We start from the raw sequence: 21,733 nt of genomic DNA, 5'->3' as shown, positions 1-21,733 counted from the left end.
TTTCTTTCTTTCTTTCTTTCTTTCTTTCTTTCTCTCTCTCTCTCTCTTTCTTTCTTTGCTGCACAACGAATTTCTAATGTAATTCTTGTTGTGTAGAAAGTTTTCCAGCAACAAAGGATATGTCTTACAAACATGCATGAAAGGTCTGTGGAAGGGCAGACACACAGGAAACTAGTAACGGCCTCATGAGCAGAACTGAAGGAAGTTGGGAGACAAGGTTAGACGGGAGACTTTTGCTGAAAGCTCTTTTGTTCCTTTTGAATTTTGAACATTGTAAATCCAGTGCCTATTGAACAAATGATGTTATTAACACTTTAAAAAAATAAATAAGAAGCTGGCTCCAAATATCTGTAAAAAATTTATCTGAGGTTAAATGGAAGCGTGCCTCGTGGCTTTATTCCCCCCAAAAAGATCCGCACACCAGAGCTGCGACTTCCAGAATGCATTCACTTCTCGCCCTCCTTATTTAGTCCTGTGGCCACCAGGGACCTGATGAACTCCAGCATCACGACCATGACAGAGACCCTACATCACAGCCAGGGGCTCTGCTCCACAGCCACCCACCTCCCTCCAGGCAAGCACCCAATGAGATTCCTGTCAACCCACTGCTGGCCTCTTTACCCCTTTACCCAGGCTCTGGCCTCTCTCTTAGTTCAGGGCCATGTGATGCCTCAGCCTGGGGTGAGTGCACACTTGTCCAAAAAAACAGGCGCCAGTACTCTGAAAGTCACGGTCACACTTCTCAAGTCAAGACAATTCTCAGAGCTTCTTACACAAGAAGGTGAAAAAACTTTGCTGTTTCCTATGGTTCCTAGAAAGCTCCCAGAGATGGCTCAGATAGGGAGAGTGAAAGCAAGGGACTGCAAACGTAGTTGCACACAGCATATCTGCAAACCAAGATCAAATACCTAACCCGTCCGTGCGGACCTCCTCCTTACATGGGCCAAGACAGAATGCAGACTTCCAGCTTCTCAAATGGGTAGACTCACACCTCCCACCGTGCCCATCCCCCCAAAGACCACACCCTTGTCCTTCGTCGTGTGACCTGCAATGTGTCCTGGTGGCCCAAATAGACCTCCGGCCCCACTGTCCAGACTGGCCATAGAACTCGCTTTGGCCAAGGAATGTGAACAAATGTGACACCTGCCACATGAGAGTAGCTTCTGATTCAACACGTGGTTCAGCGTGGCATCCTCCTCTCCCTTCCACCACGAGAACAGCATGCCCAGATAACTGTTGCTCTGAGGACGAGAAAACCCATGCAGGGCCCCACAGCCTACAGAGCAGGCCTGTGTTATACGAGCAAGCCATTCGCTGTTGAAAGCCATTCAACTTTTGCAACTGTGTGTTACAGTAGCAAAGTTGACTAATACCCTGCCCTTAAGTCATCAGAACCGAATGAGTAATGGCATTTGATCTTCAATTGCCTTGCACATGCACAAATGGGGTCCTACTGGGGCTGGGAGGGCTTGGGTGACCAACACTGACACTCAACATGCTTGAGCTGTTTTCAATCACACAGAAAACTGGATGGTGGGGGCGCCTGGGTGGCTCAGTCGGTAGAGCATCTGACTTCGGCTCAGGTCATGATCTCACGGTTCGTGGGTTCGAGCCCCGCATCGGGCTCTGTGCTGACAGCTCGGGGCCTGGAGCCTGCTTCCGATTCTGCGCCTCCCTCTCTCTCTGCCCCTTCCCCACTCTCAATCTGTTTCTCTCTGTGTCAAAAATAAATAAACATTAAAAAAATTTTAAGAAAAGAGAGAGAACTGGATGGTCACCAGGACTTATGATTTATGATAACTTGCACATTTGGATCTAAAATATTCTCTAAACGGGTGCACTGCTGGGTTTTCTGCACCAATCTATGCTAAATCAAACTGATTAGCTAAGTTCCTTCCTAGTTTAATCTGGAAATTATGGTCTTCATCCAATATCAAACCTTGTTCCTGTAAAAATTCATAAAGTATTTATAAAGTAAAAATCCATAAGTATTTACTTATGCCAGGCTGCTTTGTTACTGTAAACTATGTAAATTTCACTATAATCAAAGGTTATTTTCGTTTTTATGCAAAGTAGTGGGTACTATTACTACATGGGGATGGCAGGCTGAGGAGGCAGAGGGAGAAGATATAAATCCAGAGTACCTTCTTACCTCACTAGGGGTCTTTCCTCTACTTTCTAGAGAGCCAGTTGAGTGTAGTAAGTGTGGACACAGGCTCTGAAATCAGACCACCAGCTCTAAACATATGATTCTACCACTCAGTGGCTATTTTACCTTGAGAAAACACTCTCCAAGCCTCAGTTTCTGCATCCGTAAGAGTATCTATCTAGCCAGTTCACCCTGAGGAATAAATGAGAAATGCACATAAAGCTTCAGACATAGACCCTGGCGTTGAGCAAGAATTCCGTATATTCGATTGAGTCTTACTAGTTCTGTACCCTGGGCCATCAGGTAGAACTATTTCATCTTATTTTTGATTTAATAATTTTACTTCTCCCAAGGTTCTCCATTAATAAATAAACTACTGTAGTTGAGATATTGCAGGACTTTCTTTCCTAATTAAATCCTACATATGAGGAAGAAGTAAATGGAGCCCATACATGTTTTCAATATGGGTTTCCAGGAAACACAGGATCTTTTCCGTATGGAAACGACACGCACAACAAGGATGGAGACTTTTTCTTCTTTTATCTTCTACTTTTTTAGACAAGAGGCTGTGTCTAGATTTGCACATGTGCTTGTCAGAGAGAAATTAACATAGGAAATGTTCCTTCCTTACTCCCACACGACACATCGCCAATCTAACACAGACACAGTGAGCGACGAGGAGGCTACAGCCTCAGAGAACAAATAAGCAAATTACCAGAACTTTGGAAATAAGAACAAGTATTTGGTGTCTGCTTGGAAACAGCTTGCAGCTTAAAGAGCTCTCTTCTCCACGATCGGAAACCTGCTGGCACGGGACGCAGGATTTGCAAAGTCTAGAAAGATCAAAGCCATAAGTGATTCTGCCAGACAAATGCTACGTCCACTTTCTATCTCTGCCTTGACCTCTACCTCCTAAAAGGTGTCCTAGGCCCCACTTTTCAACTTCCACTAGTGACTTCCCTGCAGACACAAAACTATTACAGATACAAAACAGGGGCAGAGATAGCAATCTGGGGAACTGTTAGGTTCACTCTGGGTTAGCACTAAAATGGTTGGAGACTCCATAGCCAGACAAGACCTCAACAGGCTGCACACCTACTTCTCTCCCTGCAAACAGTCCAACTTACCCAACAGGAGATCCTCTATCCTGTTTGCAGGTAGACGGCACCAAATATTTTGAGGACAGACCGTGTGTGCCCTGCCTTCGGGGAACTGACACTGATTATGAACAACATTACTGATCAGGTATTCGTGCAACAAATATTTACTGAGCCCCTCCTATACCTAGGCCCCATTCTTGACACTGAAGATTCAGTAGAAAATAAAACATATTTTAAAATTCTGCCCTCAAGAAGCAAACACTGTAATGGAAAGAAAGAGGTTATAAGCAAGACTAAAAAGTAAAACGTATGTTAGATGGTATTTGGAAGAAAGGACTGAAGATAAAGTAGGGAAGGGGGATATGAAGTATGTGGGGACTTCTGCTTTAGACAGAGCAGCTCTAGGAGTTGGGCATCACCGGAAGGTGGCATTTGACCGAACACCTGAAAGAAGAGAGGAAATAAGCCAGCCATGTGTACATCTGGGGGGAAAGGATTCCCCGCAAAGGGAACGGCAGGTGCCCGGACCATGGGGGAGAGTGGCCAGGTACTGGAGGAGCCCCTAGGAAGCCAGGATGGCTGGAGTAAATGAGCAAGGGGAGGGGGATGGGAGCTTAGGCCGACTGGGGCAGGTCAGACAGGTAAGCTCATCAAGACTCCCCAGCCATCGATGGTATGACCCGACTTCTGTTTGAAGAGACCCCTCATTGCTGTGTGGAGAACAGGGTTGGGGAGCGGAGAGACGCATCAGGAGGTAATGATGATGTAGGCCTGGGGGTGAGGCGGTGGTGAAGGTGGTGAATAATGTCCAATCACAGTCAGGTGCACATTCTCTAACATAGGGCAAAGCAGAGTGAGCGCATTAGGGGAATCGCCAAGGGCCATCACCCTCTGAAGCTGGAAACGGAGCGTGCTCTAGAGTTTAATCACTGGAGAGGCCATACGGGGACACGGGGAGAGCCCCGCGTTGCACTTGAGAAGCCCTTTCCTCATTTCAGGGGCAGTGACAGCAATCATGCTCAGACCTGGGCAGCCACGAATGCCACAGAGGCTACGAGAGATGACTCCTTATCACAGCCCACGTTCACAGACAGAGCAGGCTGAGAAACAGCCCTGAGAAACAGGGAGGCTCTTTCTGAGTACAAACTTCAAGACGACTATAGCTCAAGAGGCAGCAGTGCCAACACTAAGACGTTCTCTAAAGAACAGCTTTTTTTTTTTCTTTTAAAGCAAAGCTCGTGCCGTTAACTGAAAAAGAAGTCCTCGCAGCCCTAGAGTAAGAGCAGGCCCACGGGTCGCCCGGCTGTGAGAGCCAGAACAGCGGCCTCCACCGCTTTCACGGCTCTTGTGCAGACAAATCCACATCACCTTGGACACTGAATAGCAAAAGTGAACACAGTATTCTGATAAAGGTCTGACAAATGTCCAGACAGAAGATAACTCCCCGATCTGGCCATGTCATGCTGCTGTTAATACGCTCAAGCCTGCCTGTAGCAAGGAGCCACCTTAGTACTTCACGCAGCAGCTAGAAACAGGTCCAGACCTTCCTGGGTGTATCTGTCTAGGCCTGTGGCACTCTTCCCATGCAGGACGTGTGTCTGCAGTCTGTGTTGAGCCGCTGCTGCTCTGAGGGCAGTTTCTAGTACATGGTTTTCAAGGCTCCTGTGAGCTGTTCCGATCTTTCAAGGCATTAACAAAGCCACCAAATTTGGTGTTATATGTAACTGTTACAGAGATGCTCATCTTTAATTCAGGCAGGTTACCAAACTGTATTAAACAACGCCAGCCATTCAGTGCACAAATGTTGGGACGTGTAAAGGGCTTCTGTTCCCCTGCATGAACCACACTACGGAGGCACCAGCAGTCTCTGAAATGGAGGGTTCTATCACCAGTCGTGATCAGAAGAGCGCACCACCCTGAGCTCTCACTAGGGAAGGCACACAGCGCCGTGGTTGAGGCACGGGCTCCGCAGCAGACCGCCGGCCTGGATAAGTGGCTTTTACTCTCTTTGTGACTCAGATTCCCAATCTGAAAAATGGGAACAGCCTACCTCGTAGGGGTGTTTTGAGGATGAAATCAATTTGTGCACATGAAATATTTAGTAGTGTGCATCCATACTCAATAAGTTTGTACACATACTTGGGAAATTTCTTAGCATTTGTGGGCCAAGGACATGGCTAAGCTCTTTGCATGCTTATATTTTCACTTAAAAAAAAAAAAAAAAGAAAATAGAGACTCACAGGAAGTTGCAAAAATAGTACAGAGAGTTTCCGTGGACACTTCACCCTGTTTCCCCCAATGGTAACATCTTTTAAAGCTTTTGTCTTTTTTTAATCGTCACATTTTATGAGGTAAATGTCTGTATCAGCCCCTTGTACAGGTCGGAAGACTAAGGCTTAGAGAAGTTAGATGACTCGCCCTGGGCCGCACAGCTAGTAATCAGTGCAATTCCAGAAGCTACGCTCTTAGTTACCTGCCACATCACACCACCTGTGGAGAGGGACGGGAAGGATGGAGGGAAGACGGTACAGACTGCCTGCTTAGACAGCTCTTCCTTTGTGCAAACGTCAGGTGCAAGAAACTATTGCTCGAGAAACAAACAAACAAAAAACCCTCGTAATTTGGCAAATGCAGTGCTTGGGGAGTAAACCCTCAGTGATGGGTCTCTCAGGGCCCCTCAATCCACTTGGCACTAAGCTCTGCAGAGGCTCTCTGGGAGAAGCTCCTGAAGTCCAATAAGGTGAACACACTCCCAGCAATAGGGGCTCTTAGGTAGGTAGTCCAGATTTCCCGATAAACATAAGATTGCAGAATAATTATAATTACAGCAAACATTTATACACCACACACTGTGAGCCAGGTCCTTTACATGTATTACCTAATCCCTCAGCATCCCTCTTAGGTAGGGCCTATTATTATCTCCATTTTAAATATGGGGAAACCGAGGCACAGAGAGGTTAAGTAGTTCACCCTGAGGTCACACAACCGGCAAGTGGCAGAGCTGGGATCTCAACCCAGGCAACCTGGCTGCAGAGCTCATGCCTCCAGCCACTCCTCGTTTTGCCTCTCTGGAGACTAAAAAGACCTAATGAAGCCTGAGTGCACTCCTGCTCCTCCGCTCTCACATGGCCCTGTTTGGTCCCGTAGAGGTTAGCCATCATTACTGCTCGTGCGTGCATACCCTGTCTTCTAAACGGGCTCCTTGGAAGGACTAGGAGAGGATCCTTGCTTTCAGTTTTCCTGTTGTGTCCATAAGGCTTAGTCCAGTGATGGCATTTTCTGAGTGGTGAAACTCTGAGGGACGTCCCCAGGACATGCCTGCTTAGGTCAGCACCCTCAGCTCCTCCTGTAGCCCCAGTGGTCATGTCTTGGGATCCTGGGCACTTGTATAAATGGCCTATTGCTCTAATTTGGGGCCATAAACCAATACCCAGCAGGACTTCTTTTCTTTTGAGGAAGAGAGACCTTAAAATTGGTCCTCTTGTGGTGCCTGGGTGGCTCAGTCAGTTAAGTGTCTGACTTCAGCTCAGGTCATGATCTTGCAGTTTGTGAGTTCAGGCCCCGCGTCAGGCTCTGTGCTGACAGCTCAGAGCCTGGAGCCTGCTTCAGATTCTGTGTCTCCCTCTCCCTCTGCCCCTCCCCTGCTCATGCTGTTTCTCTCTCTCTCTCAAAAATAAATAAAAACATTTAAAATTTTTTTTAAAATCAGTCTTCTTGCAATCATTAGAAACCTTCCCATATCTTCTACAAGCTCTCAAAAATATTTTCAAGCGCTCTTCAATTGTACTTGTCAGTTTCTTGAGGGCCCTAAGACATTTTGAGAATGAAGAAAGGAAATATTTCATTAGGAAATAAGAGTTGCAGGGGCATCTGGGTGGCTCAGTCGGTTGAGCTTCTGACTCTTGATTTCGGCTCAGGTCATGATCTCACGGTCATGAGTTTGAGCCTGACGTCGGGCTCTGTGCTTCCAGCATGGAGCCTGCTTGGGATTCTCTCTTTCTCCCTCTCTCGCTGCCCTCCCCAACTACCCCCTCTCTCAAAATAAATAAATACACTTAAAGAAACGAATGAAGTAAGAGATGTAAATGGCTACACAAGATGGGGGGAAATGACAGTGCCTTTGAACAGGGAACCGCACCAACCCTAAGTGACAGTGTTAAAGAAATGTCACTCGATGCCCCTCGCATTCACTGCCACAAAGACTCTTTGTTTGGCAATATGATTCTTTAGGCAGTGAAGCGGCTAACTCAGCATGAATGCTCAATTCTAGATGAATTCAGCCCTTGGAACTTACCGCAGTCTGGACAATACCCTGAATTTATTACTTATAAGATACATTTGTCCAAAGCTTTCCCTACTATCCCCCACAGCCAAGTACATCCATAAATTCCACAGCTTTGGCTCACACTGCTTTTGGAAATAGTATTCTAACTTCCTGACACCAACACTAATATTTTGGCTGCTTCTAATATGACATCCAGACTTTTGAATTTCAAAAACAATGCCTGGGATAAGGGAGGAACATCCTGTGGTATAAGAGAAGGAAAAATATCATTGTTGTTTTTTCCCTGAGTTTTTTCACAAAGGCACAAGCATCTTTTACTAACAATGTTAGATGTAAAGGTCAATATAGATGTTACTAGGGTGATCCTCACGTTTGCAAATTCCCACAAGATTTTAGCCTCATGCCGTGCAGTAGATACCTGTGAAAATACGTCAACTTCAGCTAATGAAACATACAGAGATCTGTCTACCCCTGACGCCTTTCAAGAGTCTCACTGTTTCCCGATGCAACTCAAAGTCCAGATTTTAATCGTACAATCTCTAAAATTTTCTTAATATGGCTACCTTGGAGATTTCCTTAGTCCTCTAGCAAAATAAAATCACCCCATTTAAAAGACAATTCTACTTCTAAAATCTATAAGAACTTTCCCTAAAGCATTCTTTTTTTAAAAAAAAATTTTTTTAATTTTAATTTTTTTATTTTTGAGAGAGGGAGAGACAGAGTACAAGCAGGGAAGGAACAGAGAGAGAAGGAACAATTCTGCTTCCAGAATTGGAAGCAGGCTCCAGCCTCTGAGCTGTCAGCACAGAGCCCAACATGGGGCTTGAACTCACAAACCGTGAGATCATGACCTGAGTTGAAGTCAGACACTTCAGAATCTATACCACCCAGGCGCCCGTCCCTAAAGCATTCTTAAATGCTTGTGGTATTCTTGCCCAGGAAAGGCCAAATTTGTGACACCTTAGGAACCAGTTCAAGGACTACATTTTTCTGGGCAAATACTTTCTTACAATATTTTCTTTGTCATTACTTTTTGAAGATTTAGAAACTTTTCACAATGAGATTAATTAAAACTACATGAGATCCTTAATGTCATGAGATTCACTTAAAAGTGAATTTTTACCACTTAAAAAGTGGTTAAAAAGGTAAATTTTGGTGGTATATTTTACCTCAATTAAAAAAGTACATGACAGTTCATGGGGCACCTGGGTGGCTCAGTTGGTTGAGCCTCCAACTTCGGCTCAGGTCATGATCTCACGGTCTGTGAGTTTGAGCCCCACGTCGGGCTCTGTGCTGACAGCTCAGAGCCTGGAACTTGCTTGCTTCCGATTCTGTGTCTCCCTCTCTCTCTCTGACCCTCCCCTGTTCATGCTCTGTCTCTCTCTGTCTCAAAAATAAATAAACATTAAAAAAAAATTGTTTAAAAAAAATAAAAAAAGTTACATGACAGTTCAGTGCACATAACTTTTAACTAGCTTAATCTCTATTTAGAAAATCAAATAAATTATAAAATAAAGAGAAAAGAGACCCGCATGTATTTTTTATTTTGCTCTACCGTCCCAAAGAAACATGAACGTCTGTAAATTTAATCAACTCGTGCTTTCCCTTCTTCTGCAAAAGTCCGACCTACATGACCCCATAATTTTATATGGGAAAGAGTGAATCATAGCATCCACAGGACTCTTTTTCCCAGTTTTAAACACACAAATGTATTATCTTGCGGCGGTCAACAGGATAGTTATCGAGAAGAGCCAGTAGCCTTCTTCAATAATACACATTTGAATCTATACCACCTTGACACAGAAGGTCATTTTGTTCATAACAGGAAAATTCTGAGGCTGAGACTTTAAGGGAAGGATTCTTAACCGGAGGGCTTCAGGGGATTCAAAACCACTGAACTGACCCAAGAGCTGTATGCAGGCACACACAGCCATTTTTCTGGGAAGAGGGCTGACTAGCTTCCTTTTAAAATGATTAAGAACCTCAGTCTCACTGCAAAGACAGCCCCCTCAGGATTGGGTGAGAACAGAACGAGCCCACCCGGGGTGCTCACAAGCAGAGCACAGGGCACACCGCTCATTTGCACGACACCACTATAAAGAGAATCTAGGTTTTCTCTGGAGGGGACATGGCCTCCTTAAGGAAGGACACATCCATTAACCTAATTTGTTGTTCCAGCATTGCCGGTCGGTGCCGTCTGAAAATGAAAAGGTGTAAAGCTTCATGTGACCGGAAAACCACGACCCTCTGGCAAAGGGCACTTAGTGGGATTCCTGATGTGGCGCCCCAAGCTCACCCACCCTCTTTTCGGCCACAGCGATTCTGGGAAAGGCTGGGTTACACTGGGAAGACCTGCGGTTACAAGGCAGGGCCGTCAAGCAGAGATGGCTGTTGTCACCATGTCACACGCATGGCCACGGCCCCCTGCTCTTGCCCAGCGGCGGCCAGGTCTCATTATCAAGCTCAGCAGAGGAAGGGCCTCCTCGGCCTCCTCTGCATCCCCACCCCCAGCCACGCCAGCCCCTCCCTGGGAGCCTAGGCCTGTCCTCAGGCCGCTCTCGGCCTTCCGTCCAGATGGCTCTGTGTCGGTGACTTCCCTGTGGGCTTGCCTGCCCGACCTCCCTCCAGAGTCCTGGAGTGAGGTCTCCTAACTCACTGGGACTTCTGCATCTGGAGATTCCACGGGCACCATGGAATCAACACAGCCCAGACTGAACTCATCATCTTTCCAAAGCAAACCTGCCTGGTTCCCCTCTTCCCATGAACTAGGGACTCAGATGCAAAGCTCCATCCTCCCCTTGGTGAGTCGTGGAGCCCCGCAGACTCGGCCTGGATGAAGTGCCTGGCACCTGGGCCCACGCTACGTTCTCCCCACGGGTCCCCAGCTCAAGTCCTCACACCTGCTCACCCGGGTGCTCCAGATCCCAGACACTCACCCTCACATCTCCTGCGGGGGTCTCGCCTCCACCCCAAACAGCCCTGTAGCCGCCAGACTAATCCGTGTAAAAGCTTGGCCCGATCTCACGCTACCCCACAAGAAAGCCACACTGTCCCGAGGGTTCGTGAATTAAGAAAAACAACGACAGCTAAGGGGCGTCAAGCACTTACGTTACTGTGGGTCAACACGGCGCTAAACACTTGACAGGTCTTACGTTATTTAATGTAAGAGTAAATTAAATTCCAAACTCCGAAGGTTGTGCCTTCATTATCTCCACTTTACAAATAAGGAAGAGCTGGAGGCGCAGAGACATTCGGTAAGTTAGCCCCGGCCCCAGAGCTAGCACCGGGTCTCTACAGAGCCTTTGCCTGGCATCCCGAGGCCTCCCATGGTGCCGTGTCAATGTGCCTGTCCGGCTCCCATTGGCCGTGACTCCTTGCTCTCGCCCTGCCCAAGACCCTGGCCCGATTCTCCACACCCATGCTCTTCTTGCTGCCTTGGGTGCCTCCATATCAATATCCAACCCAACCACCCATTAAAACGGTACCCGCCTAGCCCACACCGGCTGTGTGACCAGCTCTCTGCCACTCTGCCAGAACATTGGGGCACAGTGCAGAAAGGAAAAAGGAATAGAGAGGAAAGGGAAGGTCCCTGCCATACTCAGCTTACAATCCAATGCCAGATACAGACACTGGTCAAGAAAGCACATGGGGCACCTGGGTGGCTCAGTCGGCTAAGCATCCGACTCTTGCTTTCGGCTCAGGTCATGATCTCATGGTTCATGAGTTCAAGCCCCACATCAGGATCTGTGCTGGCAGCATGGAGCCTGCTTGGGACTCTCTCTCTCTCTCGCCCTCTCCCTCTCCCTCTCCCTCTCTATCTGCCCCACCCCCTCTCACATTGTCTCTGTCTCTCTGAAAATAAATAAATAAACTCAAAAAATGTTTTAAAAAAAAAGAAAGCACAGATTTGTCTACACCTCAGCCCTTCTTTGACATTCATCCCAGTATCATCTACTCCATGAAAACTCTCTCGAACACCCTTCCCTCCCCTCTCGCACTCACACCTCCACAGATGCTAGCATTTTCCCCGTGGGGCCCCCTTACTCTTGCCTTCTTCCCGACGCATGTGATTACCTGATCTCCCTGGATTCGGAGGCAGGCTCCCCAGGGGTGGGGCATAGGCAGGCAAACCCTGGGCCCACCTCCTACCACCTGGTGACTTCACAGAGCCTCAGTTTCCCCACCTGTAAAGTTCTTGAGGTCAATATGAGGACTACGTGGGATAAACATTTGCAATGCCCGAGGACCAGATATGGCAATTCCTTCCTGTGTGAACACGAATTTCTACCAGCGAGGTGCTCTGTGCTCAGTGACAGCTGCATGGCTTGCATTACGTCTCTGTGCAAAGGTCAGAACAAAGAAGCTCTGGGGAAAACCCAGGAAGCTCATTCTCTAAAGGCTTTGCTGGCAGTCCAGGAGTGGAAGCCCTGAGCAGGTCCCCTCTCCCGAGACGATGGCCAACCCAGACAGGGCTATTACGAAACATGTCACACAAGGATTCTCTCCATCGTGGAGCAGAACCAGTTTCATTAGGCAAATAGCTTGCTCCTCGGGCTCTACCAAAGAGGGAGGAGAGCAGAGCTGCCTTCCTCCTCTAACCTGGCTCTTCCTTATAATGTAAAGCTTGGTGACTGCTCATCTTCACGCGGCCCAATCCACGTTGACAAAAACTTGATAAACCAGATAAAATTGGATGAGAGATCCACTTTGAAAGCACCCAGAGGATAGTAAAAGAAAGTGTTATTACAGCTATTACTGTGGCCTAAATGATTCATAGAATTGTGTCCTCGGTGACCCAAATGCAATGTTTGAGGGCACCTAGGAGCATTACAAGAGGAACTAGTGGGAGGTCGCCACCACGTTGAAATCATTTGATCACATGAAGTCCTCACGGGGATTCACGGACAGGAAGAATGGAGCACGTCCAGGCCACCCCAGCCACGGTTTGGGCTGATATGATACACCACCAGCCCCGTGTGTAAACAGGCTTCAGCTCCCAAGGGGGTTCTCACCAGCTGGGGGTGGCCCCAGAGGAGGGATTGGCCACACCCGGCACTCCCTGGCTTCAGTCTGTTCAGAACAGGGGAAGAGCCCTTGACCCTGAACTCAAAATGTAATAGAACTATCGTATATAATTATATAATTTATAAGTGAGTTTCTTTTACTTTCAGATTATCGGCAATTAATCACATACTAGATCCGATCCTGTTTTTCTTTCCTATTTTCCTTTTGTTGTTGGAGGCTATGAAATCTCAGAGCTGGATTTTTCTACAAGTCTTTGGCTCATCTCTTGGCATTGTCAAAAACCACATCCTGTGGCACTGACCCTAGCATCACCTGGGCTTACGGCTATTTTTGATGGGTATCCTTGGCTCAGTCACACACTGATATAATTACCAGGAACAGAGTGCGTGTGTGCAGAAGAGTGGATCTGGTTTTTCCCGGCCACTGCTATTTCCTTTGCCCACAAGTCCAGGGATCCCTCAGGAAAGATGTAAGCCAGCCAACCAGAAGACATCAAAGCACCTCCATTTCCACAGCACATGTCATGTCACAGTTTGTTAACATCTCCATCGGAGAAGGACACTTGTCAAGGTCACAGAGGGCCACCAGCTGTGCTCTGAATCACGAGCAGGGACCTCTGTGCACGTGTTTGCACACGCCAGCCACTGTGTCCAGCTGCCGTTACCAAGCCTGTCCTTCCAAGTGGCACAGTCACGCAATCAGAGAATCTTTAGAACTGGAGCTCACCTGGTCTATGCCCCCCACCCTCCCACCCACCCCCCAACCTAAACAAAACAGACCCACGGAGCTTCAGCAGTTTGCCTGGGCGTCTGCAGTTAGACAGCTGTTCCCAAACATCTCAGCCGGGCCAGCCTCTCAGAGCCCAAGGTTTCTGGTTTTGCCTGAGTCACTACTTTTTTAACCTTCTCTTCCTCTATTCCGAGAACATCTATGAGTTTCTGCCTCTAGGAAAATGAAAAGCGTTATCCAAGAGGGGCTGTAATTATTCAAAAAAAACTAACCTCCTTTCAAGTATCAGGAAAGATACACAATGGTATTTGGTATTTAGCTGGCAACCATGTGTCCACATAAAATGACCAGTTATAGAGGACCAACTTAATTCACTTATAAACTCTTATTACCCAAATAAGTCTCAAGAAATAGAGTGAACTTGCCAGCAGTGTGCTTGCTAGCTTTCGTGCCCAAATGCAAACCTGCCATCTGCCAAGGCACATGACGAGGTTTTCAGAGAAAAGTGACCACAGACCATTTAAAATCTTCATTCGGAACAGGCACACCGCATCTTGGGAGGGAAGATGCTGCAGCCCCATGACAGCAACAGCTGGGCTGCCCTCCAAACTGGATTGTAACACAGAGGGAAACTTTTTGTCTTGACTTCCCACTCGATCAGCGGGGACAGTGCTCCTTTTGGAACAACCATCTGGACCCAAAAACATATAAACGGCTCCCCCAAATTGCACATGCTTACATGTCAAGAATATATGGCAACTCCAAAAAGCACAGAAAAGCTGCTTTTCCCACCACATTTCTCTACAGCGCTTGAGTAGTTACCGTGGGTTGAAAACACTTGGCTCATGTCAGTGGCTTAAGTGGCATGAAAGCCATTTTTCCGTTCATAAAATCATGTGGAAAGAGCTCTAATTAGATTTCTAGTACAAAACAGGTGTGCTTCTACGCAGTCTTAACACCGTTTATTCTATCTCACAGGAAGTCAAATTTTAAATTAAATTGTAATGGGAATTATCCAGGAAACCACCTCCTATTGGAAGGCTCCCAGACAAATAAAATAAATTGCTCAGGAAAGTAGCAATGCAGGCAGATCTCAGCTGACTTAGGAACTCTTCCATAAGCTTTACATCTGCTATGCAACTACTAACATCCTTAGGAAAAAAGCATTGGGCAAATACATTTGCTAGCCAGGAAGCTCCCTGAAGTAAGGACTCCACCCTATTCTCTTTGGTCCCACACAGTCTCTTACTCAAATGGTATTTTATTAGTAAAGAAATGAATGATGTGGGGCACCTGGGTTGCTCAGTCAGTTAAGCACCGGACTTCAGGTCAGGGCATGATCTCACAGCTTGTGGGTTCGAGCCCCACATCAGGCTCTGTGCTGACAGCCCAGAGCCTGGGGCCTGTTGTGTCTCCCTCTCTCTCTGCTGCTCCCCTACTCACACTCTGTCTCTCTCCCTCTCTCAAATATAAATAAACATTAAAAGAAAATTTTAAGGAAATGAATACTGTGATTATTTATTAAACACAATTGTCAAGCATCTACTCTGTCAAGTACTGGAGATACCAAGATGAGTAAGACAAGGTTCTCTTGTTTGCCTCATGTAGTTCCACTGATGTAAAGGATTAAATGTATGCAGCAGAACAGGTCGCACAGTGCGTCTCATACAAATTTCACCAAAATAATAATAATAATAATAATAATAATAATAATAATAATAAAATAAAGAAGGTGCAAGTGAACTCTGCTCTTTCCCATGGCTTTTTATGAGGTAAATTCACGGGCTCCTCATCTACTTCAGTGAATTGTTATTGGCTGAGCATTTCCGAGTGTCCAAGGGGGAAAAAAATTAAAGCAACAGTTCTTTAAAAAGCCAAAGGGAATACGTCAAGTAACTGATTTATTATGAACAGCAGTTCAGACTACATTTCCTAAGGAGTTGAAGGAACGCTGGATATATTTAATAGTTAAGAGATTTCAACATAACTCACGCTAGTAACAATGCAGAAACCTGCTCCCTAATCCCATCAGATGTACTGAGGTCATTGATGCCTAGTCATGAAAACAGAATTCTTGTCCACACAGCAGCCCCTTGGCTCTCTCCTGTCACTGACACATTCCCTAGCACTGGACTGTGGATTCTGGTACTATCGTCCTTGTCATGCAGGTGGGAAACCTGGGTACACAGTTGACTCAGCAAAGAGTCTCGTCCAGTGCTAGGGGCCCGGAACTGATCTCCCCTCTGTGTGCTTCCTGAGAAGAGGATGTCAGGGCTAGAATCCAGGCTGAGCCACTTAGACCAGCTGAGTCATCTACTAGATGAATTACTTGCCTCCTGAGCCTTACTTGCTCCTCTCTAAATAGGAATAGTAATGGCACCTACCTGGGACAGCCATTCTGAAGATTAAGCCCAAACAACACTGCACAGAGCCTGATGCAGGCACTCAGTCACTACTACCCTTGCTCACACTCCCGTCACCCTGGGTTCCATATATCATCTGATAGATGGGAGTGGGTGAGCCAGCTGAAGACAGCTGCTATTTACTGACAACTTCATCAAGTAGATCAGCGACGTGACAACAGCTCTGCAAAAGTACCACACAAGAGCGTATCGCAACCTGGCTGTCCAATTAACCCTGCCAAACCAGCTGTCAGCTCCGTCCTTCTCCTGGGACAACTACCCAGCTCTATGAATGGAACGATTTAGCACATCCAGAAGATAGTCACAGCACACACGCCCTGCCCAACTGTACTGTGTACAAATACCAAAGCTTTGGCACAGGATACCAATGATTGGCAATCCTAGAATAAACCATATGTGGTAGACAGGATGATGGCCCCCACAGGATGTCCATGTCCTAATTATCCTGGAACCTATGAATCTGTTAGGTTACAAGGCAAAGGAGAATGAAGGTTGCAGACAGAATTAAGGTTGCTAATCAGCTGACTTGAGGATAGGGAGATTAGGGGCACCAGGGTGGTTCAGTCGGTCAAGCATCCGACTCTTGATTTTGGCTCAGGTCATGACCTCATGGTTCGTGAGTTCGAGCCCTGCAGTGGGGCTCTGTGCTGACTGCGTGGGGTCTGCTTGGAATTCTCTCTCTCTCTGCCCCTCCCCCACTTGTATGTGCATGCTCTCTCTATCTCGCTTGCTCTCTCTCAAAAATAATTAAAAAAAAAAATAGGGAGATTATCCTGGATTATCCAGTGGGCTCAGTGTAAACTCAAGGATCCTTAAAAGTGGAAGAGAAAATCAGAAGAGAGAACCAGAGAGAAGGCCGCACGAGGAGGATTCAGTCCGATGTTGGCTCTGAAAATACAAGAAGGGGCCACAAGCCAAGGACAGTCTCTAAACACTGAAAAAGTCAAGGAAACATTCTCCCTTAGGAGTTCCAGGAGGAATGTAGCCTGCCAATATCTTCATTTTAGCCCAGCAAGACACGTTTTGGACTTCTGATCTCTAGAACTGTAAGGTAATAATTTGAGCTGTTTTAAACCACTCAGCTTGTGGTAATTTGGTGCAGCAGCAATGGGAGATAAATGCACCATGTCGCCCAATCAAGATCTCTTGGGCAGAGATGACATAAACCTTTAGGGAGAGCATTTTCACAGACATTCTCCCTTACCCGTGATGATTCTCGACTCCTCTGATCTTTGGGTTTTGGTTTGAAGCTGGCTACCTCTATCTATCTTAGGGCTGTCTTCACTGACTCACTTTCCAGATCATTCAGGAAGTTGTTTTGAAAAGGGAGGAGATATGGTTGTTGGGATACTGGGATGATGCTGAGGAATGAAGTATAATGTCCAGATCTGCCTTATTCCAGCCCTTCAAAGTCAGGCTTTCCTTCCTTCCTCCCTTCCTTCCTCCCTCCCTTCCTTCCTTCCCTCCTTCCTTCCTTCCTTCCATCCTCTCCTCCCTTCCATCCATCTGTCCTTCCTTCCTTCATTCTTCCTTCCTTCCTTTACTTCCTTCTTCCTTCCTTCCTTCCATCTATCCATCCTTCCTTTCATCCTCCCGTCCTCTTTTCCTTCCCTCCCTCCCTCCTTCTTTCCTTCTTCCCTCCCTCTCTCTCCTTCCTTCCCTTCCCTTACTCCCTTTCTTCCCTCCCTCCCTCCTTCCCTTCCTTCCCTCCTACCTTTTCTTCCTATCTCACCCCCTCCTTCTCTCCTTTCTTTCTTCCCTCCTTCCCTCCTTATTTCCTTCCTTCCTTCCCATCAGCCTGCCTGCCTTTCACAAACAGCTATCAAGCACCTAATATATATGCTACATACCGCTAGGGGCAAGGGAATACAAGAATGAATAAATAGTCCTCACTCCTTACCCAAAGAGTTCATTAGAAACTTACCATCCATCTAGGGCAATGGTTTTCAAACTTTTTGCACCATTACCCATAGCAATAAATGCATTTTACATCACAGTCTAAAATGCACACACATATATCCAACTGAAACAAAATTTTACAAAACAGTACTTAACCTTACCAAAGGAGATACACTCTATTTTCTATTCTATTCTATTTTAAATTCTGACTATCAACCTATTAAATTGCTTTCATGACCCCATAGATTACACCTCTCAGTCCAGAAAATGGTGAACTGGAAGTCTTGCTATCTGTGCCTGGATGCTCATTATACAGATCCAAGAGGAAGCGTCCTCAGAAACTTCCTCAAGGCATTAGTCAACCCCAGACCGTTCCTTCCCCCTGCCCACCACCATCCACACAGGCTGAGATGACTCAGCCTCACATTTAGATTCAAGTCATTTTGATAATAACAGTCACCCACCTCTCCCCAACCCTCTCCCAAGCGCACACACACACAATCTCATCACCCCTGGAAGGGAAGGAATGAGAGATACTGAATGTGGAAAACTGTGACTCACTGTTCCTGTCGACCAGGTACATGGCTATAAATGTCACTCAAGTGAGATCATCACAGGGGCTCAGAACCATGAAGGAAAGCACCTGGGAAGCAAGAGCTGGGAGCTGAGGTCTCTGACTGTTCAGATGGAACCAAGTACGAGGAGACCCGATGTGAGGAGAAGTACCAGAAACACTTGAACAGAACACCCACGCAACTAAGAATGTGCTATGACTAACTCCAGTGATCAGCCAACATACACGGAAGGCTGCTAGTGAGCACGCAGGAGATCTGGTCTCAGCCCCCAGCAAGCCTGCACTGAAGGACCAGCTGGGCAGGGCCGGGCCTCCTCCCACACTCCTGCACGGTGCCATGGCCAACAGCTGTAGAGGGCACGCTGTAAGGAGCCGCCAAGGCAGTCATGGCACCCTTTTACATGGGACTGCCTGATTTGCAGAGACTTTTTTGTAAAAATGGGAAATTTCACCCTCAATTACTTGTCAATTCCACCTAATGACACATATTAAAGCTTATCTTTCTACAGGCTAATTTTAGACTGATACCAGTTCACAGATCACTAGTTTAGAAAAACACTACCCTGCTGGGCAAATCCAGTCCACTCCCGGAAGCAGATTCCTATGACAGAAGAGCTGGCAAGACCAGAGGCCTTTCTTTATGCCATCGCTGAGAACACATGAAGCCTAGAGCCCCACCACGTATTGTCCTTAGAGACCACAGTCATAAAGAGAATCCTGATTAAGAGATGTTACCACGTTCTAATGGAAGGGGGGATCAATTTCATATATTTCTGATTCTTACTCCTGCAAGATGAACCCTGGTACATGTGCTATCTCTGAAGTACAATCCAAGGCAACTCTCACTGTGATACTTCAACACACATCCTCCCCACGCCTGTGGACCCCTGCTCTCATTTCCCTCTGCCAGCCCGGACCCTATAGTTCATCACTGGTTTCTCTCTTGCCACTGTCTTTGGCTTTCCAGCCTTCCGGTCCTGCAATATCCCTGCTAAATCTTCCACCCTGAACGAATCAAGCCAATCATCCCCACCTACATGCCGACCCCATGCTCCTCGGCCCTGCTGAGGAAAACCACAGAGCAGGGAGCAGATTCCCCCAAATGTGAACAGTCTCCAGTCCCAGAGGCTCAGGAACCCTGCCTCAGACTCATAGAAAGGCCCCCTTCCTATTTGACCGAGTAACACTTCTAAACCCTCAACTCTCAACCCTCCCATCTCTTCTCACTTGACCTCTGACAACACCGAGAAGTTCAAGGCCATTAGGCGAGAATGCCCTCAGCTGCCTTTCCACCCCTCCTTTCTCCCTCTTCCCTATCTCAGGGCAGGCCGTGGTCCCCTGTGTGAGGCTAATGCCACACACATTCTGCTCTGTGTGCCCTCCTTTCCTGCCTGCAACCCCTCTCTTCAGCGACTCCTTTTCTCACTAATTTTTTCTCTCTTTCTCTCTAGACTGACGGTTCCCATATCTTCTCCTCCAGATATTGTCTTAATTTCTCCTGCCCTTGAATGGACAGGAAGTCTACAGCGGATGCCACCACTTCCTACCCCACGACGCCCAGCTTTTACTCATCAACCTATTCCAATGATGTCCCCATTTCCACAAAAATGCTCCTGTTCAAGGTACCAACAACCCCCAGCTGCCAACCACAGGAATCCATTTCCATCCTCTTCCGGTTCACTGCCTCTGTAAGACTTGGCTGTAGTCTCCACTCCCTGCTTCTTGAAACTCCCTCCTCACCTGGTTTCCAGGTCCCCATCCTCTTTGTTTTCTATAAATGATTGCTAAATGAATGTCCCAAACCAAATTCGTCACTTTTTCCCTCAAACCTACTCCCCTTTCTGGAATCCCCATCTCATTGAATGGCCCATCAAATCACCCCAGAAGAGCCCTCAGGGCACCCCCAATGTCCCTTTCCCATCCCTCACCCCCTACCTCCACTCAGTGGTCAAGCCATATAGCTTTTCCCTCCATAGTGTCTCTGTGTCCTTTCCCTACTTCCCAACCCCGGGACCATCACCTGATGCCCAGCTCTCATCATCTGAACATGAGCCAGCGTGACGGCCTCCTTTGCACCTTCTGTCCCTGGTCTGGCTACCTGGGACTCACTGCTATGGCACCTCACAATCTGATTTTACCTGGTTCATTACAGAGAAGCAGGGCACTAGGTGGGGATCCATTCTGGTCAAGGGATCAACTACTGAGATGAGCTCAGACAGACAGTAGGCGCTGTCCAGGAGTGGGGTGGAAGGCAGAGTGACGAGAAGACAGAAGGTAGAGATGTCCAGGGTGCTCAGTTTGGAAGGGGCATGCATGCTCTAGCAGCCAGTGTCGATGGAGCCAGGAAGCAAGATGGAGCCTCACCTGAGGCTGGTGACGACCAGAGGCCAGACCGCCTAGGGCCTTGGGACACAGGTGAGAACAGTTTCCTCTTCAGAGCAATGAGAAGCAGGGAGTGACATGTTCAGGTCTTAAGAGATCCCTCTATAAAAATGCTAATTAATGAAGCAGCGATGCATACTTCCCGAACATGATAAAACAGATCTAACTCAGCCTAAAACTTAGCACTTATAATAGGAACTCGAGAAGCATTTTGCTGCTCAGGGACGAGACTACATGCCTACTGTCGTGGTTCTTTGAGGAGCTGGCCAACACACATAAGTGAGAGAAAGAAGTTAGAGATTTAAAAATCAGAAGAAAAAAAAAGAGGCACAATTGTCACCATTTACAGATGATATTCTCATATAGCCAAAAACCTCAAAAGAATCCACGAAGAAACTATTCAAACCATAAGAGAATTCACTTAGGAGCAAATTCCCATGTAGAAATCAAAGAACTTGCTTGTATACAGACAATAACCACTTAGAAGTAGTAGAAGAAAAGGTCTCCGTTTATAAAAGGCACAACGGAGTGAAATGCTTAAGAATAAATGTAACAAGAATTGGAAAAGAGCCATAGGAAGAGAATTTAACCTAAGAGGATGCCGAGGAAGCGCCCGAAAAGTCTATGGTCAGAAAGATTCAACAACGTAATGATGTCAATTCTTCCTAAATTAATCTATAAACGTAATGCAATCCCAATTAAAATAATGGGATTTTTTTTTTAAATTCAGAACAATCTTATTTTAGAGTTTCTATGAAAAGATCCCTCTGGCTGTAGTATTGCTATGCAGTAGAGTGTAAGTGGATGGGAGGATGGGCCAGACAGAACAGTGGTCCCCAGTGAGAGCTAAGAGAGCTGGACCTGGGGCCTGGGGTTGGAATGCAGAGAAGGGCATGTATTTGAGAGATATTTACTTGGTAATATTCATAAGACATGGCAATTGGCTGGACGTGGGAGGTGAGAGAGAGAGAGAGAGAGAGAGAGAGAGAGAGAGAGAGAGATATCTCCAATGATGGCTCGTGGTTTCAGGTTTGTGTATTTAATAATTAATCAAACCTCCTGCAAATGTATCTCTTCTTTCCTCAAATCACTGCTCACGCAGCATTTCTGGGCCATGGGCCTAGCAACAGATTTAGCAAGGCCCTCCAGAAAGCCTTGTTAACTAGC

The 21,733-nt window shown here is 46.8% G+C and overlaps 1 protein-coding gene and 1 non-coding gene across 4 annotated transcripts in view; one reads left to right on the top strand and one right to left on the bottom strand.

Moving 5' to 3' along the window:
* Positions 1–21,733, bottom strand: part of LOC102972920 (palmitoyltransferase ZDHHC14) — a 532,612-nt gene that overhangs the window by 469,529 nt on the left and 41,350 nt on the right. The gene's annotated exons all lie outside the window — the stretch shown is intronic.
* On the top strand, positions 1,542–1,626 carry TRNAR-UCG. Its single transcript has one exon. It is a non-coding gene; the product is annotated as a tRNA-Arg (tRNA).

The sequence above is a fragment of the Panthera tigris genome, chromosome B2, assembly GCF_018350195.1.
Source record: "Panthera tigris isolate Pti1 chromosome B2, P.tigris_Pti1_mat1.1, whole genome shotgun sequence".
NCBI classification, from domain to species: domain Eukaryota; kingdom Metazoa; phylum Chordata; class Mammalia; order Carnivora; family Felidae; genus Panthera; species Panthera tigris.
The sequence above is the reverse complement of the archived record's forward strand: the minus strand, read 5'-3'. Positions and strand labels throughout refer to the sequence as shown.